This window comes from Salmo salar, chromosome 02 (genome assembly GCF_965601325.2).
Source record: "Salmo salar chromosome 02, fSalSal1, whole genome shotgun sequence".
NCBI lineage: Eukaryota > Metazoa > Chordata > Actinopteri > Salmoniformes > Salmonidae > Salmo > Salmo salar.
In genome coordinates this window covers 63160925-63180000 of record NC_138292.1, presented here as the reverse complement: position 1 = coordinate 63180000, position 19076 = coordinate 63160925, and the positions used below count along the sequence as shown (strand labels likewise).

The window sequence follows — 19076 nt, the reverse complement described above, 5'->3', positions numbered from 1 at the left end:
TGTGTGTGTGTGTGTGTGTGTGTGTGTGTGTGTGTGTGTGTGTGTGTGTGTGTGTGTGTGTGTGTGTGTGTACTGTCATGCTGGCTCTCTCACCTGGAGTGAGTTCTAGGTGTCAAGAGTTGATTAGCCGGCTCTCATCGCAATCGTTAGCCAGGAAAAACCCCTCCCTCCCTCCCTCTCTTTCTCTCCTTTTCTCTCTTCCTCAGAGCACATTTAGGAAGGAGAGTAGTAGAGACCTGTAGACCACATTACATTGACTGATTCCTTCTCAGTATAACTGAATGAGACTTCTCCTATAGACTACCTCCCAGCTGTGTTGATATCTTACTCCACACAGCCTGCATAGACTTCACTGTGTTTACATAGTCCTACAGCCCTGATACCCCTTCCTGGTACTCCTCTTTCTACCACCTATCAAGCCGTTAACAGTATTGTTAATTGTCCTAGTACAGCCTTACCCGTGGTAAGAGAGACGGGCCAGAGACGGAGGAGTAGCTCCAAGGCATTCAAAGTGACTGGTCAAGCCCTCCTCAAGCCCCCTGGCATGAGGTGTGTGTGTGTGGGGGGGGGGGGGGGGTAGGAGCGCGGGGGCGAGGGGCTAGTCTCCTAGGCCCGTGGGGGTTGGTGGGTTTCTGACGGGAGCACAAAGGGGAAATTGTCCGGCTGGAACATAGAGGCTGCCTGAGAGGCCGAGGCAGAGAGAGCAGGAGGAGAGGTAGAGAGAGAGAGAGTACTATATGGAGACAGAGACCAGAAGAGGTAGAGACAGCAGCAGGGCTGGTGGTGGCTGAGAGAGAGAGAGAGAGAGAGAGAGAGAGAGAGAGGCCTGGCCTGGCAGACAGGATGATAGATGGCTTTGTTAAAGGGTCCCAGGGTGTCCCCTGAACTTGAAGCACTTTGTTTATCTTGAATAGAGAGGGAGGAGGGGAGGGGGAGAAGAGAAGAGGAAGGGGGGAGAGGGAGAGAGAAAGGAGCAGGAGTGATCTACGTCTAGGAAAGAGAGAGAGGGAGAGAGGAGGGGAGAGGGCTGTATCTGGGCAGGCGTGGTGGGTTGGGGAGGTTGGGGAGGTTGGGTGGGGGGGGGGGGGGGAGGGGGGTCGTGAGCAGGGACGGCTGCTGAAGGGGGAGAGGGAAGGGGGGACGGCTGCTGGAGGGGGGGATGACTCGAGAGAGGGAAGGGGGGACGGCTCGGCCCTCAGAGTGGCTGTCCATTAACAGATGAACTTGGCAGTGGTCCAGGCCTGGAAGGTCTAGGGAGACACACACACATCTCCCTCATACCTGCTGAGTCGAGATCGAATGCCACCAGGTTATTTTTTGTCTGGAGGCCAAAAAGGACAAGGCTCTGGTTCACCTATGTCAGAACCAGTTCAGACTGGTTAGCCAGCCAGTGTCTGTGTGCCTGTGTACCTGTGTGTCTGTGTGCCTGTGTGCGTGTGTGCGTGTGTGTGTGTAGGAAACACAGGGAACAGAACCTCGAACCTGGGGCCACAGGCCAGGATGATACAGAAAATAAAGAGTACAGAGAAAGAGTGAATTGAAAGGGAGGAGTGTGTGAATAAATTAAAAGATGAACAAGAAGTCCTCATAAACGTGTGGGGACAGCAGTGGAGGGGTTTTGGTGGGCAATATGATGCTCACAGCTTTAGTTCCTATTGAGTACAGAAAACATTATAGCTAACATGAGAGTGGAGAGGAGGACAGAGAGAATGGATTTGATATGGACGACACACATAAAGGCCCTTGGTATGCAAGTGTGTGTGTGTGTGTGTGTGTGTGTGTGTGTGTGTGTGTGTGTGTGTGTGTGTGTGTGTGTGTGTGTGTGTGTGTGTGTGTGTGTGTGTGTGTGTGTTTATAACCTCCTGCCTCAAACGGTTGTGTGTGTGTGTTTAATGTCCTATACAGTAATGTACAGAAACATGTTGTTCTCTAATTTGTACTTAATCCCCTCAGGGATTGTCCCGGAGACTTCTAGAACAGGCTGGTCAACATTGTACTACAAATAACTTTTCTCTTCTCATTTCAGGTGTGTGTGTGTGTTACTCTGTTCCGTGTGTGACGTAGTGTTATGCTGAAGGTGTTGATGGTGAGAATAGAAGGGCTTAGAGGAGTCACCTTTCTGCACTTGCTTCCCAGGTGCTCCTGTTGTCTTCCTGTACTCAGGTCTGGTGTATTTAGCTGATGAGAAATGGTCACAAGACACGGGACTGAAGTTCAGGCAGATATCCAGTAGCCTGATCCCAGATCTGTTTTTACTGTCTTGCTATGGTCATTAATGGCATGACAGTGACTATATGAGATGGCAAAACAGCACAAACAGATCTGGGATCAGGCTAGAAATTCCGTTCTAACCCACATAAAGAAGACTATAGTTTACTATAGAATACTACAGTACTTACTACAGAATTCTGTAATAAACTGTAGTATACTGTAGAATACTATACTACACACTGTAGTATCCCTTGATCATATGTAGTACTTACTATAGATTTTTGTAGTATACTGTAGAATACTATAGTACAATCCACCAAAAAAACACTGTAGTAAATACAGAAATGTCAGCAAAAACACTACACTCCACCCAATTTTTTTTTACTATAGTAAATTCTACAGTATTTAAGTTGCATATACCCTGCCCATTCCCCTCCCCCATATCCAAATTTGTGTCACACATGAGAAACCTACATGTCAAGTGTAGACCATATATTGTGTTCCTTACAGGTTATGAAAAAGAGCAGAAGTTCTGAACTCTCTGTTCAGGACCTAGTCCTACTTACCTACCTACTTACCTACCTACAGGTTATGGAAAATTTGCTCTTTGAGTATTTCTCCAGTAGGTTTCCTAAAGGACAAAGCCCCCCACTTCTATGTCAAAGATAATAAAACAAAAACACTTTAGTAAATGCTGCAGTAATGTCCCCAAAAACACTACAGTAAATACTACGGTATATACTATTCTTTTTTTTACTACAGTTTTATACTATAGTAAACTGTAAATACTTTAGTATACTACAGTAAATCCTACAGTATTCACTGTAGTGTTTTTGCAGACTTCAATAAAGTCTGCAAAAACAGTTTACTACAGTATAAATACTGTAGTAAAAAAAAAAAGTATATACTATAGTATTTCTTTATGTGGGAACACATCACATCGTACATGCTAAGTAGTTAGAAGATCGCCTTAACATTTAACCAAGAAAACCCCATTCTAACCCATATGGACTAACCACCCCTCCAACTAATCAATGGACTATTTCATTGTCTTAAGGCATTTGTTTATGAAATATTCATTGAGATATTCATGTCTGATCTATGAAAAGATGTGTTTCTTTCCCATCGTGGCCATTCTCTATGGGATCCTCCAGGGAGATGGTGGGTGTTGTTGAAACATCTTGTTCCAAGTAGCTTTCATTGATCGATTATTTTTTTATATTTATGAAGAAATTCCTCATATATGTGTCTTTGTACCAGAGGGCAACTGTGGATATACAGTACCAGTCAAAAGTTTGGACACACCTACTCATTCAAAGGTTTTTCTTTATTTTTACTATTTTCTACATTGTAGAATAATAGTGAAGACATCAAAACTATGAAATAACAGATATGGAATTGTGTAGTAACCAAAAAAGTCTTAAACAAATCAAAATATATTTATATTTGAGATTCTTCAAAGTAGCCACCCTTTGACTTGATGACAGCTGTGCACACTCTTGGCATTCTCTCAACCAGATTCACCTGGAATGCGTTTCCAACAGTCTTGAAGCGGTTGCCACATATGCTAAGAACTTGATGGTTGCTTTTCCTTCACTCTGCAATCCAACTCATCCCAAACCATCTCAATTGGGTGATTGTGATGGCCAGGTCATCTTATGCAGCACTCCATCACTCTCCTTATTGGTCAAATAGCCCTTACACAGCCTAGAAGTGTGTTTTGGGTTATTGTCCTGTTGAAAAACAAATGATAGCCCACTAAGCGCAAACAAGATGGGATGGCGTATAGCTGCAGAATGCTGTGGTAGACATGCTGGTTAAGTGTACCTTGAATTCTTAATAAATCACCGACAGTGTCACCAGCAAAGCACCCCCACACCATCACACCTCCTCCTCCATGCTTCATGGTGGGAACCACACATGCAGAGTTCATCCGTTCACCTACTCTGCGGTGGTTGGAACCAAAAATCTCGAATTTGGACTCATTAGACCGAAGGACAGATTTCCATCAGTCTAATGTCCATTGCTCGTGTTTCTTGGCCCAAGCAAGTCTTTTCTTCTTATTGGTGTCCTTTAGTAGTGGTTTCTTTGTAGCAATTCGACCACCATGAAAGCTTGATTCACGCAGTCTCCTCTGAACAGTTGATGTTGAGATGTGTCTGTTACTTGAACTCTGTGAAGCATTTATTTGGGCTGCAATCTGAGGTGAGGTTAACCATAATGAACTTATCCTCTGCAGCAGAGGTAACTCTGGGTCTTCCTTTCCTGTGGCAGTCCTCATGAGAGCCAGTTTCATCATTGCGCTTGATGCACTTGAAAAAACATTCGAAGTTCTTGAAATTTTCCGGATTGACTGACCTTCTTTCCTTGTAGTAATGACGGACTGTCGTTTCTCTTTGCTTATTTGAGCTGTTCTTGCCATAATATGAACTTGGTATTTTACCAAATATTCTGTTAACCACCCCTACCTTGTCACAATTGATTGGCTCAAATGCATTAAGAAGGAAAGAAGTTCCACAAATGAACTTTTCACAAGACACCTTTTAATTGAAATGCATTCCAGGTGACTACCTCATGAAGCTGGTTGAGAGAATGCCAAGAGTGTGCAAAGCTGTCATCAAGGCACAGGGTGGCTAATTTGAAGAATCTCAAATCTAAAATATATTTTGATTTGTTTAAGACTTTTTGGGTTACTACATGATTCCATGTGTTATTTCAAAGTTTTGATGTCTTCACTATGATTCTACAATGTAGAAAATATTAAAAATAAAGAAAACCCTGGAGTAAGTAGGTATGTCCAAACGTTTGACTGATATGTGTGTGTGTGTTTGTGTACCATAAAATGTGCATGTATTTCACGAATCGCTGACCATTACTCTCTTTGTATATGGGCAGGTTCTTCTTGTCTTCCCCTCTTCTTTAAACATGAGCTCTCTTTCTCTCTTTCTCTCCTTCTCTCTTTCTCTCAAACATACTTCTTTATTTTCTTGAGCAGCACATGCATCGGGTGTTGGTTTGGCGTGATGAATATGTTCCTTCTCTCTCTGTGTGTGATGATGGCTGCTCACACACACACACACACAAACACACTCACACACACATTTGCATATGTATATGTGCAGATTGTATGAGAATAGACTTTCACATTTGGGGATAGTAATGGTGAGTGGGTGAGGGGTGTTTTTGGGGGGTGGGGGTCCGCGATGGACCCAGACAAAGCCGGCCACCACTCCCAGATGGCTGTCTGCTCTCTCCGGCCATGTGTCTGGTGGGGAGGGAGAGGAATGGAGGGTGGGATAGAGGGAGAGGGAGGGAAAGTGAGAGAGAGAGAGAGAGAGAGAGAGAGAGAGAGAGAGAGAGCATGGAGAGATAGGGAGAAGAGAGAGGGATACACTCTTAGATAAAAAGGGTTCCCAAAAGGGTTCTTTGGCTGTCCCCATAGGAGAACCCTACCTGGAACCAAAAAGGATTCTTCAAATGGTTTTCCTATGGGGACAGCCGAAGAACCCTTTTAGGTTCTAGATAGCACCTTTTTTCTAAGAGTGTAGAAAGACCAGAGAGAGAGAGGGTGAGAGAAGGAGTGAGAGTTCGTTGGGTTCATGGACCCATTCGCGTGACATCCGACTGAGAAACGCAAAAGACTGTGGAACTGCCATGTTCCCACATCCTTGTACTGGATACATTAAAATACATTATGCATGAGGGAGGGAGGGAGGGAGGGAGATGAGGTCTGGATGTTTTCAGACATGGTATTGTTGTTTATCTCAGGGTTAAGATGTCCCCATGGTAACCTACTTGTTAATGGGGTCACCGTAGCAACCAGGCCGTGATTTAGTTAAATGTGGTGTGATTTAGTTAAATGTGGTGTGATTTAGTTAAATGTGGTGTGATTTAGTTAAATGTGGTGTGATTTAGTTAAATGTGGTTTGATTTAGTTAAATGTGGTGTGATTTAGTTAAATGTGGTGTGATTTAGTTAAATGTGGTTTGATTTAGTTAAATGTGGTTTGATTTAGTTGAATGTCGTGTGATTTAGTTAAATGTGGTTTGATTTAGTTAAATGTGGTGTGATTTAGTTAAATGTGGTTTGATTTAGTTAAATGTGGTGTGATTTAGTTAAATGTGGTTTTATTTAGTGTGATTTCTGTGAAAATGGACTATACCTATACCTTTTCCCACTGTAGCTCAGTTGGTAGAGCGTGGCGCATGCAACACCAGGGTTGTGGGTTCGATTCCCACGGGGGGCCAGTATTTAAAAAGGTAATAAAATGTATGCACTCTACTGTAAGTCGCTCTGGATAAGAGAGTCTGCTAAATGACTAAAATCTCAATGTAAATTTAGTTAAATATGGTGTGATTTAGTTAAATGTGGTGTGATTTAGTTAAATGTGGTGTGATTTAGTTAAATGTGGTTTGATTTAGTTAAATGTGGTGTGATTTAGTTAAATGTGGTGTGATTTAGTTAAATGTGGTGTGATTTAGTTAAATGTGGTGTGATTTAGTTAAATGTGGTTTGATTTAGTTGAATGTGGTGTGATTTAGTTAAATGTGGTGTGATTTAGTTAAATGTGGTGTGATTTAGTTAAATGTGGTTTGATTTAGTGTGATTTCAGTGAAAATGGACTATACCTACCTAGAGAAGTTTCTTACAATGTAACTAGCTGAATATGTACCTCCAACTGATAAAAAATGAAGGTAAAGTGAAAAGAATTGCCAACCCCAAATCACCCCTGCACTTTCCCTTCTAAATCATCTTAAAAGGCCTGTGTCTCAGAACAGTTTAAGCTGCCATGCAGACCTTTGATATCTGGTAGACAGGTTTTAGAACAGGTCTGAGAACAATTGAAGCAGCCTTTCGGACCTGTCAGAGGTGCTATGGTCTGGACAGACTCCCACGTTTCCTTGACCTTGATGTTTGTTTACCTTGTAGCCCAGAGGTAAACATAGACACCATGGCAGACAGGAAGCCTCTGAAGTTTGGCTCAGAGTCCAAGGTGACCACTGGACTCTCTCTCTATAGTGGTTTTGGCTATTTTTTCCCTCTCATTCCTGTTGATCCGGTTGTTGGCTCTTTTGTTGCAACAAATCACCTGTCCTCTTGACCAGCCAGGCAGCATTGTGTTATCAGCCAAGGGGATAAGTCAGCCAAACACCTTTACTACAACCCTTATCCTATAGGTTCAAAGTGCCAGAGAAATGTTTTTATGCTTTGATACATATACTTTTCTATGAGAAACTGGCTGGTCTGTGCTGCTGTGCTGTGCTGGGCAGCATTGTTCATGCTGTACATGCCCCGTCCCTCCCCAGACGTTCACACTAGTGCGATGTGCGAAGTTGGAGGGACAGACTGCTGGTTGGTAATAAGGCCAGTGATTTGTCTCTCATCATCTGTTGCCACTCTGGATCCAACCTCGGAGTCCAAGGAGGGCTACACTCTCAAATTTAAAAGGTTCATTTGCTTTAGCGTGTCTCTCCTTCCAATTTCTCTCTCTCTCTCTCTCTCTCTCTCTCTCTCGCTCTCTCTCTCACTCTCTTGCTCTTGCTCACTCTCTCGCTCGCTCGCTCCCTCTCGCTCGTTCCCTCTCTCTCGCTCGCTCTCTCCCTCTCTCTCTCCCCCTCTCCCTCTCATTCTCGACTCCTGTTCCAACAAGTAGTGTAGGAGCTTAAGTCAACACATCTAACTCCCTGGAAACTGAAACCAAGGTACAGTAAACTGGGAGGCAAGCACAACCCTCTTTCTTCCTCTCTTTCTTCCTCTCTCTCTGTCTCTCTCTCTGTCTCTCTCTGTCTCTCTCTCTCTCTGTCTCTCTCTCTCGCTGTCTTTCTCTGTCTCTCTCTCTTTCTGTCTCTCTCTCCCTTTCTGTCTATCTCTCTCTCTCTCTCTCTCTCTCTCTCTCTCTCTCTCTTCTTTAACAGTACACTATTCTTTACATAGCTTCAATAATATTTAGGTAGAAAAATCTGTCAGTCAGTCTCTTCAGTCAGTCCGGTAAGATTTCAGTATCTTTAGTGTAGAGGACGATGTTAAGGCGAGAGCTGTGTGAGAGAGATAACAGACCCCCTCTCCCCTCATCAGTGCAGCTCCAGCCAAGGTCTCACTGTGTAGTAGGATGTATGTGTTCCCTGCAAACATTTTGGAAGGGAAAATCTCTCCCAGACAACTGATGGACGGTGCCTCCCTCCCCCCTATCTGCCTCTCCTCCACCCCACCGACCGACTGGACTGACTGGCCTTCCCCCTGCTAACCTCCCTCCGTCTCCCCTCCCTCACCCCCCCCCCCCCCCATCCTCCCTATCCCTCACCACGTATCCTCCTCCCCCTATACTCCGTCGACCCTGCCTGGATCCTGTCATGTCAGTATCCAGTATCTGAGGGTCGGCGCAGAGGGGCCTCTCTTCCTCTCTTTTTCTGTCTCACACACACACACACACGCCAAACGCACGCACACTGCATGCACACACAGGCACACACATTTGTGTATAGAATGTTTGCTGGAATTTTGTTCAGTTTTACAAGGATTACATTGTTGGTTTTCATACTACCTAACACCCCCCACCATATCTCCCCGCTTAATTTAAAGCCAAAGTGCCCACAGCTGTTGTTGGGTAGCGATCCCGCCGGTGGCTTAAAAGAAAGTGCGGGTGGGTCAGGGTATTAGCATAGGCTAATCACTAGAGGATGAACAGACCAGGGGGAGAGGTGGGGAAGCTGTCTGGTTCTCTGGTGGCTCTGACCACCACCACCATTAGGGCTCTACCACTGGCCAGTCGCACACAGGGGCAGCCAGTTTCCTATGCACTAAAACGCCACCTACTTCGGATACACAAAATGGATGCCCGTTCACGGCTTCGCCTATGGGCTGCCTGAGAAGCTGTGGGCATCTATTATTAGCGTATTTTCCCTTTAGTTATCTGAGAGTGGTGCTTTTAGCCCCCATTTGAGTGGCTGACACTTGGGTTTCTGGAGCAGATTAAGTGAAATTTTAGCAGCTTTTCGGGCCCTAACTGTAAAACCACACAAAGGAAGCAGCTGGCGCTAATGTAATCTAGCACCCCTCAAGGATGGGCTCTCTGGTTGTCTGTTGTGGCTAACGCTGTCTCTCTGTCTGTCTGTCTGTGTTTCTGTCCAACAACACTCTTTTGTTTTTCCTTTTTTCTCCCTCTGCCCTCTGTCAAAAATTGTATATACTATCCCCTATTCCCCACTACCTCCCTTCATGTTTTTATTTCCTTGAATTGTTGTAAAAGTGTAGGACTTTTGCCATACAACAATCATTCTAAATTGTATAGGCAAAGTCATTATATTTTTTTCATCCTCTTCTACTATCTCTTTCTGTAAAGGTGTCCATCAGAAATGATTACGCCCGTCGCCCTATTTCTGAACAAGTCGCTGAGCAAGTTTCTCATCTCTCATTTCCCCCCAGTATTTCTCCTGAGCATCATATCAGTCTTAGAGACCAGTATAGGGTATACATCTTGACCCAGCATAAACCCGAGCCAAGTTACAGTTCAACTTCTGAGTATGTTTAGTTCCTCTTCCCAGAATGGAACACAACGCGGCGAGGCAGTCGAGGTCGAACCGGCGTCTCTGAGAAGCCGTCAATTCCCCCCTCGTCGCCGTGGGAACATGAGTGGCCGCCGTTATCGGGGGCGCATGGGGGATCAGTGTAGCCCCATAGCGTGACAGAGCTGTAGCCGTTAGGGGTGACACCAGAGGGGTGTCGGAGTATGTGCGTGTGTCAAAGTGTGTGTGACTTGACTCGTGTGGCATGAGTGCTGGTAGTTTCCCCTAGTGTGACGCAGGCCCTCTAAAACGGGTACACTCTTAGAAAAAAAGAGTTCCCAAAAGGGTTCTTCAGCTGTCCCCATAGGATAAGCCTTTTTAGTTCCACGTAGAACCCATTTTGGTTCCAGGTAGAACTTTCAGTTTCCATGTAGAAACCTCTGGGGAAAGGGTTCTATATGGAACCCAAAAAGGTTCTACCTGGATCCAAAAAGGGTTCTTCAAAGGGTCCTCTTATGGGGACAGCTGGATAACCCTTATAGATTCTGGATAGCACCTTTTTAACTAAGAGCATGCTGTATATTTGCATTGGAACTGGTTGTCTGTAGATGTACACGTTAGGCTTCACTGTACATGTGTATCATTTTTCTACTGTCGATTACTATTGATACAGCTCATGTGGTACCACACTTTGACTTTGCTTCAATGTTCCATTGTGAGGCTCCACTCTCCACTGTTTAAAAATGGCGCTCTCTCACTCTCTCTGTCAATTCAGTTTTATTGTCTGCTAGAAACAGCTAGGGCACAAACATCTGCCACATAAATCGTCTCCCTAGCTGTTCTTCACTGTTTAAGACAACGTTGACAGTGTACCCTCTTTTATCACTGTACATCCCAATTTCCTCAAGCTGTGGGCATTGGCAAAAGGGGAGAGAAAATTCAAGCCGGTACTTGTTCTGCTCACTTGCTGAAAATGTATCTATAACTCAGAAGTCATCTTTCAAAATTATGTTTTGATCCAACTCTGGCCCCGCGGCGTGGCCACGTATGTGTGCCGTCTTGCCCAGTGCCTGTGTGGAATGTCTGTCAGTGAGTTTGTGGGTCCTGTGTGTGTGTGTGTGTGTGTGTGTGTGTGTGTGTGTGTGTGTGTGTGTGTGTGTGTGTGTGTGTGTGTGTGTGTGTGTGTGTGTGTGTGTGTGTGTGTGTGTGTGTGTGTGTGTGTGTGTGTGTGTGTGTGTGTGTGTATGTGTGTCAGTGATCTCCTGTCTGTGTGTGTTAAAGACTATGGCTGGACAGTACAGTATGGGTATCCTGCTCGTTGCAGCTGTCTGTGTATAAATCCAGCTGTCACTAAAGGAACATAGCCTCTCTTCTAGAAGTCCTGCTCTCCCTCCCTCTCTCCCGCTTTCAAACCCTCCCTCCCCTCACCGAACGGGGGGGAATGTTTAAACAGAAAATGTGTGAGATGGTATTTAAGGAAAAAGATAAGGAATTCTTTGTCTGTTTTGGATTTAACTGCTGACCGTTGAATGCTTGAGTCAGAGTCACTAGGCAAGGGCAGCCTCTCTCAATTCAATTCAATTTAAGGGCTTTATTGGCATGGGAAACATGTTAACTTGCATAAAAATTTACAATATACACTACACTCACAAAAGTTCCAAAAGAATAAAGAAATGTCAAATGTCATATTATGTGCAATTAGTTAAAGTACACAAGGGAAAATAAATAAACATAAATATGGGTTGTATTTACAATGGTGTTTGTGCTTCTCTGGTTGCCCTTTGCCCTTTGTGCTCTCTCTCGGACCTCTCTCTCGGCCCTCTCTCTCGCCCCCTCCTCTCGTCCCCTCTGCCCTCCCTTAGTTCTGGGCTGCAATACTGCTATACACTTCTCTGCTATGTGGTTATCTATAGGGCCTTGGGACAGATTGTTGGCACGGGTTCACAGGTAACATTCCAGCACGGTTTGAGATCTTAGGTCCTTGCCTTGTTAAAATCACCGTTTATAGGCTCCAGCTGGCTACAGGGAACCAACTTCCAGGCTGGTGGGGCTACCTATTTAATTATTATTAACTCATTGGTGTTAGTGTTATAGTATGCCTATGCATGAGGAATGAGGAGAAGAGACTCTCTGGGAATAGCCTGGCTAGATTCCACGTAGCTCAACAAAGCTTGGTAGCATCGCATTCAATGTATTTAGCTGAAAACATGCTCAAACCCGAGGTGAACACCAACATGTTTAGTGAATTTGAGCATTCAAATTGTAGTGCTGCCTGTGACTCTTAGCCCCATCACAAAATAACATCTATCAAATACATCTGCTTATACAAAGCAGACCCACTTCAGGCCAGGCTGTGGTAGAAATGAGAGAGGCGGTGACGGTGGGCCATTTCAACTCCAAGGGTCCTAGCGCCCGCCCTTTCTCCTCCCTGGCTCTGCCCAGGGCCTGTATTCAACAAAGCGTCTCTGAATAAGACTTCTGATCTAGGATCAGGTTTGACTTTTCCGTCATAGTGAATAAGAGGAGGGGACCTGATCCTAGATCAGGCGTTTGGTGAGTTTGAGCCCTGCTCTGCTCTAGTCTACACAGTACTGTGGCATGGCATAGATTAGAGTCTTAGACCACATGTGTCTAATTAAGAGAGAGACTGCATGGAATCTGGTACGGCAAGGCCCTGAGATGAAGAATAGTGGGGAGCGTGGGCTGCCTTCGCCAAGCGTATGGCCCATCCATCTTACAGACTGTTATTGATGGTAAACGTTACATGTATGGCGTTTACTGCTTCCCATGCACCCCTCCTTTTCATCCCTCTTTTCCAGCACTCCTCTTCACAGTAAGTGGCCTTTCAAATGGAGTGCGAAGGAAAGTGAGGAGAAGGCCACGTGTGGTTTGAACGGTGAACTTGTCTTGGCGTAAGCCGACACAAAACGGTTTGTAGGTCAGTGTCGAGCGTGCATGACCACTTCCGAAAGTGCGCTGTGTGTCTCTTCCTGCTATTGTCAATGACTTGGGGGGGGGGGGGTTGTGGCTTGTTGAACACGAGGTGATTGTGCAATTTAAATACCGTTTGGAACTCGTTTTCGGGTTCTTGCGCCGTTTCCCTCAAGTCCTTTATGAATAAGTTAGGAATAAACGGCAGTAGGGGTGTTGGATGGGAGTGGGACATTGTGGGGTCTCAGTATGCTGGTCTTGCTATCTCTACATACATACTGCTTGAGATTTGACGTTTTCTTCGTGAGCGGTGTTACTCTGGAATAGATTTCTGGTATGACGTGATTCAAGGCAGTTTGATTTAAACCCGATTAGAGGAAAGAAATCCAACTCTTTACTACATCCAATGAAATACTTACTATGTTCCTGCATTATAGACAAACACTCAGCTTTCTCGTCTCTGCTTTACTTCACTAAGAGTTATTATCCTGGTTGAGTTTGACCTTGAACTAACCTTAACCCCAGAGCAGCAGCAGAGGTCGTCTATTGACGGTGATAGACCTTGAACTATTTAACCAGCTGACCACACTGTGACCACCGTGTAACCGCAGTCGGAGCACAGCAGATGGGTAGCGTGTTTAAGGACGCTGCGGGCGACTCCTCCGACACACTGGTCTCGTTGTCTTCTGTCCCATTTTCTTTCATTCTACCCCATTTCCCCACAATGCCTTGGGGCATCATATGCTCGAACGGGCTCCTCTGATTGGCCGCGGCTCACATGACCTTTCCAAGCCACTGGTTGTCTCGCGCCTCGACGTGCCCAGAGAGAGTCATGTTTGGTCATGACTAAATGTTGGGCCAGTGTAGAAAAGACATTGAGTTTTCCCCCTTTAGAAAGGTCAGATTCTTCTGATAGCCACTTTCTCTTTCGTCCAGATCCTTGTGAGAATGAGAGCGGACTTGGTGAGTAATGGCTTCCTACCTTGTCCGATGGACGCCTACCTTGTCCGATGGGGACGGTGGTCAGAGGGAGAAGGAAACTCTCTCTCTCTCTCTCTCTCTCTCTCTCTCCCTCCCTCCTTTTCCCTTCCCCCTCTCTCCCTCCCTCCCTCCCTTCCTCCCCCCTCCCTCTCTTCCTCCCCCTCTCTCCCGCCGTCCTGTGAACGACCCAGTCCATTCGGTTAGGCCTGTATGAGCTTATGTCTTCTTCTTGGAATATTATTTCCAGTGAAGTGAGTTAGATCAGAGGGCATGGAGAGGGGGTGGAAAATAGAAAACACCTGTATAGTTCTCTCCTCCTCCCTAACCTTGATGGAAGGATTTAGAGTCAGGCTTTACCGGGAGTGGAGAGTAGGTGGCTGGGAGGGCAGGGTGGGGTGAGGCCAAGGGTAGAGGGCTTCAGAGGGAAAACAGAGCAAGAGGAGATGGAGAGAGACGGAGCGAGAGGGACGGAGACCTACCCCGACCCTTCTCAGTGCTGTCATCTGAAATATAAGAAAATACTGGTAAAGAAAGGAGGGAGGAGGAACAGGGGAGTATGCTGGCGTGAGGGGGAGAAGATAGAGAGAGAGAAAGTATGAGTGGAGGGGTACAGAGTGAGAGAGAGAGGGAGTGTGAGAGAGAGAGACAGAGAGAGAGAGAGAGAGAGAGAGAGAGTGAGAGAGAGAGAGGGAGTGTGAGAGTGTGAGAGAGAGAGATATAAGGATGGAGTAGGGATAGAGAAAGAGAGAGAGTGAGAGAGAAAGAGAGTTCCTGACCTCCTGCCAAATGTATGGCCATATTAGAGACATGTACTTCCCTCAGATTATACAGACCCACAAAGAATAACGATTGGGTGAAAGACCACAGTGTGCCATCACAGCAGCAAGATGTGTAACTTGTTTCCACAAGAAAAGGGCAACCAGTGAAGAACAAACACCATTGTAAATACAACCCATATTTATGTTAATTTATTTCCCCTTGTGTACTTTAACTATTTGCACGTTATTACAACACTGTATATAGACAATAATATGAAACGTCTCTATTTCTTTGAAACTTTTGTAAGTGTAATGTTTACTGTTCATTTTTTATTGTTTCTTTCACTTTTGTTTCTTATCTATTTCACTTGCTTTGGCAATGTAAACATATGTTTCCCATGCCAATAAAGCCCTTTGAATTGAATTGAGAGAGACACCGGACCCAGACAGACAGTGGTGTTTGCTCAGCCTGGAGGGATCCTCTCACACACAGTGGGAGTGGAGGGAGTTGTGTGTATGTGTGTGTGTGCTTCTCGTGGCCTCGCCAGTCTGCAGGTCCCTGCCTGTAGATGCCCCCTAGCCCTAACCCCCACTACCCCCTATCCTAAACACCCTCTCCTCTCCTCTTCTCCTCCACTCCTCCTCTTCTTCTCTCCTTCTCTCAACACTGTCTGGGCCCTCCAGTGAAAGGTTTCTACAGTGATTGCTGACCTACTGCATGAAGTGCTCAAAGGGGCCCCCTCCCTTAGAAAGAAATACACAACTAAATGGAGGGAAATATCTATTTACAGTTATTCCCTCATTGATATCAGCAAAGCTGTATGTGTTTCCAATGAGCAATCCATACGTCCACTCTAGTCTCTAATGTCTAGTCTTTCAGCATTGTTCATCTCTGCTCTCTCTCCCTAAGATACATAGCCGAGCCCGCCTGGGATGTCGTTCAAAAATATCCCGACTTGATTAAGTCTTCTCATCTGCAGTACCTGTAGAATAATGTATTGAAACAGACACATGGCAGTTTGGGGTTTCCCTGGTATCTCCTTTCATTTATGTTGTCCATCCACTCTGCTTGACTTTAAGGACAAAATTGTTGACAATGACAATGTTAAGGACATTATCATTGTCCATCATAGACCATGTCTAATGCAAATGTTTATGCTATGTAATTGATTGGCTCGTTAACTGTACTGGTTTAAACCTCATGACCCAGATCTCTATTTACTGTACCATTATGTCTTTCTTATGACCACACACACACACACACACACACACACACACACACACACACACACACACACACACACACACACACACACACACACACACACACACACACACACACACACACACACACCACACAGCTCTCAGTAAGCAGCAGATAGTATATAATGATCTACACGGGAGAACAAACAGACCAGACCCATTACAGGGGCAGTCGGACCGAGAGAAGCCCGAGCAAGGAGCCCTCGGACTGGGCTAGGGAGAGACAGGGGGTCATGTAGATGGATGGATATCCTTTCTGGTCAGTTCAAACAGAGTTCAACTGACTGGAGATGGAGAGGTCCAGGGTTAGGGAAAGGAAATGGACAGCGGACAGAAAACACACACACTCATAAATGAATGGAATTCACACACACTGAGACTCTTAGAAGAACACACAAGCACACACACTCAGACAGACACATTTTTTATCTCTCCATCTCTCCCTCTCTGCTCTGTCTATTGTGCAGTGTGTGCCTACAGTTAATTTATCCTCTGTAGCCATCTGTCTAATGGTTCTAGTGGGTCAGAGAAACACAGTCCCGGTCCTGGCTGCTCCTATCATCTGTCTAATGGTTCTAGTGGGTCAGAGAAACACAGTCCGGTCCTGGCTGCTCCTATCATCTGTCTAATGGTTCTAGTGGGTCAGAGAAACACAGTCCGGTCCTGGCTGCTCCTATCATCTGTCTAATGGTTCTGGTGGATCAGAGAAACACAGTCCCGGTCCTGGCTGCTCCTATCATCTGTCTAATGGTTCTAGTGGGTCAGAGAAACACAGTCCCGGTCCTGGCTGCTCCTATCATCTGTCTCTAATGGTTCTAGTGGGTCAGAGAAACACAGTCCCGGTCCTGGCTGTTCCTATCATCTGTCTCTAATGGTTCTAGTGGGTCAGAGAAACACAGTCCCGGTCCTGGCTGCTCCTATCATCTGTCTCTAATGGTTCTAGTGGGTCAGAGAAACACAGTCCTGGTCCTGGCTGCTCCTATCATCTGTCTCTAATGGTTCTAGTGGATCAGAGAAACACAGTCCGGTCCTGGCTGCTCCTATCATCTGTCTAATGGTTCTAGTGGGTCAGAGAAACACAGTCCGGTCCTGGCTGCTCCTATCATCTGTCTCTAATGGTTCTAGTGGGTCAGAGAAACACAGTCCCGGTCCTGGCTGCTCCTATCATCTGTCTAATGGTTCTAGTGGGTCAGAGAAACACAGTCCCGGTCCTGGCTGCTCCTATCATCTGTCTAATGGTTCTAGTGGGTCAGAGAAACACAGTCCCGGTCCTGGCTGCTCCTATCATCTGTCTCTAATGGTTCTAGTGGGTCAGAGAAACACAGTCCCGGTCCTGGCTGCTCCTATCATCTGTCTCTAATGGTTCTAGTGGGTCAGAGAAACACAGTCCCGGTCCTGGCTGCTCCTAACATCTGTCTAATGGTTCTAGTGGGTCAGAGAAACACAGTCCCGGTCCTGGCTGCTCCTATCATCTGTCTAATGGTTCTAGTGGGTCAGAGAAACACAGTCCCGGTCCTGGCTGCTCCTATCATCTGTCTAATGGTTCTAGTGGGTCAGAGAAACACAGTCCCGGTCCTGGCTGCTCCTATCATCTGTCTAATGGTTCTAGTGGGTCAGAGAAACACAGTCCCGGTCCTGGCTGCTCCTAACATCTGTCTAATGGTTCTAGTGGGTCAGAGAAACACAGTCCCGGTCCTGGCTGCTCCTATCATCTGTCTCTAATGGTTCTAGTGGGTCAGAGAAACACAGTCCCGGTCCTGGCTGCTCCTATCATCTGTCTAATGGTTCTAGTGGGTCAGAGAAACACCGTCCCGGTCCTGGCTGCTCCTATCATCTGTCTAATGGTTCTAGTGGGTCAGAGAAACACAGTCCCGGTCCTGGCTGCTCCTATCATCTGTCTCTAATGGTTCTGGTGGGTCAGAGAAACACAGTCCCGGTCCTGGCTGCTCCTATCATCTGTCTAATGGTTCTAGTGGGTCAGAGATACACAGTCCGGTCCTGGCTGCTCCTATCATCTGTCTAATGGTTCTAGTGGGTCAGAGAAACACAGTCCCGGTCCTGGCTGCTCCTATCATCTGTCTAATGGTTCTAGTGGCTCAGAGAAACACAGTCCCGGTCCTGGCTGCTCCTATCATCTGTCTAATGGTTCTAGTGGGTCAGAGAAACACAGTCCCGGTCCTGGCTGCTCCTATCATCTGTCTCTAATGGTTCTAGTGGGTCAGAGATACACAGTCCCGGTCCTGGCTGCTCCTATCATCTGTCTAATGGTTCTAGTGGGTCAGAGATACACAGTCCCGGTCCTGCCTGCTCCTATCATCTGTCTAATGGTTCTAGTGGGTCAGAGAAACACAGTCCCGGTCCTGGCTGCTCCTGTCATCTGTCTAATGGTTCTAGTGGATCAGAGAAACACAGTCCCGGTCCTGGCTGCTCCTATCATCTGTCTCTAATGGTTCTAGTGGGTCAGAGAAACACAGTCCCGGTCCTGGCTGCTCCTATCATCTGTCTCTAATGGTTCTAGTGGGTCAGAGAAACACAGTCCCGGTCCTGGCTGCTCCTATCATCTGTCTAATGGTTCTAGTGGGTCAGAGAAACACAGTCCGGTCCTGGCTGCTCCTAACATCTGTCTAATGGTTCTAGTGGGTCAGAGAAACACAGTCCCGGTCCTGGCTGCTCCTATCATCTGTCTAATGGTTCTAGTGGGTCAGAGAAACACAGTCCCGGTCCTGGCTGCTCCTGTCATCTGTCTAATGGTTCTAGTGGATCAGAGAAACACAGTCCCGGTCCTGGCTGCTCCTATCATCTGTCTCTAATGGTTCTAGTGGGTCAGAGAAACACAGTCCCGGTCCTGGCTGCTCCTATCATCTGTCTCTAATGGTTCTAGTGGGTCAGAGAAACACAGTCCCGGTCCTGGCTGCTCCTATCATCTGTCTAATGGTTCTAGTGGGTCAGAGAAACACAGTCCGGTCCTGGCTGCTCCTAACATCTGTCTAATGGTTCTAGTGGGTCAGAGAAACACAGTCCCGGTCCTGGCTGCTCCTATCATCTGTCTAATGGTTCTAGTGGGTCAGAGAAACACAGTCCCGGTCCTGGCTGCTCCTATCATCTGTCTCTAATGGTTCTAGTGGGTCAGAGAAACACAGTCCCGGTCCTGGCTGCTCCTAACATCTGTCTAATGGTTCTAGTGGGTCAGAGAAACACAGTCCCGGTCCTGGCTGCTCCTATCATCTGTCTCTAATGGTTCTAGTGGATCAGAGAAACACAGTCCCGGTCCTGGCTGCTCCTATCATCTGTCTAATGGTTCTAGTGGGTCAGAGAAACACAGTCCGGTCCTGGCTGCTCCTATCATCTGTCTAATGGTTCTAGTGGGTCAGAGAAACACAGTCCCGGTCCTGGCTGCTCCTATCATCTGTCTAATGGTTCTAGTGGGTCA

At 46.2% G+C, this 19076-nt stretch overlaps 1 protein-coding gene and 1 non-coding gene across 2 annotated transcripts in view; both read left to right on the top strand.

The window, feature by feature from the left end:
* LOC106593355 (BCL11 transcription factor A) overlaps nucleotides 1–19076 on the top strand; it is a 51632-nt gene that overhangs the window by 15022 nt on the left and 17534 nt on the right. The gene's annotated exons all lie outside the window — the stretch shown is intronic.
* Nucleotides 2806–2860, top strand: LOC123740251 (U7 small nuclear RNA). The gene has a single exon (XR_006768256.1). It is a non-coding gene; the product is annotated as a U7 small nuclear RNA (small nuclear RNA).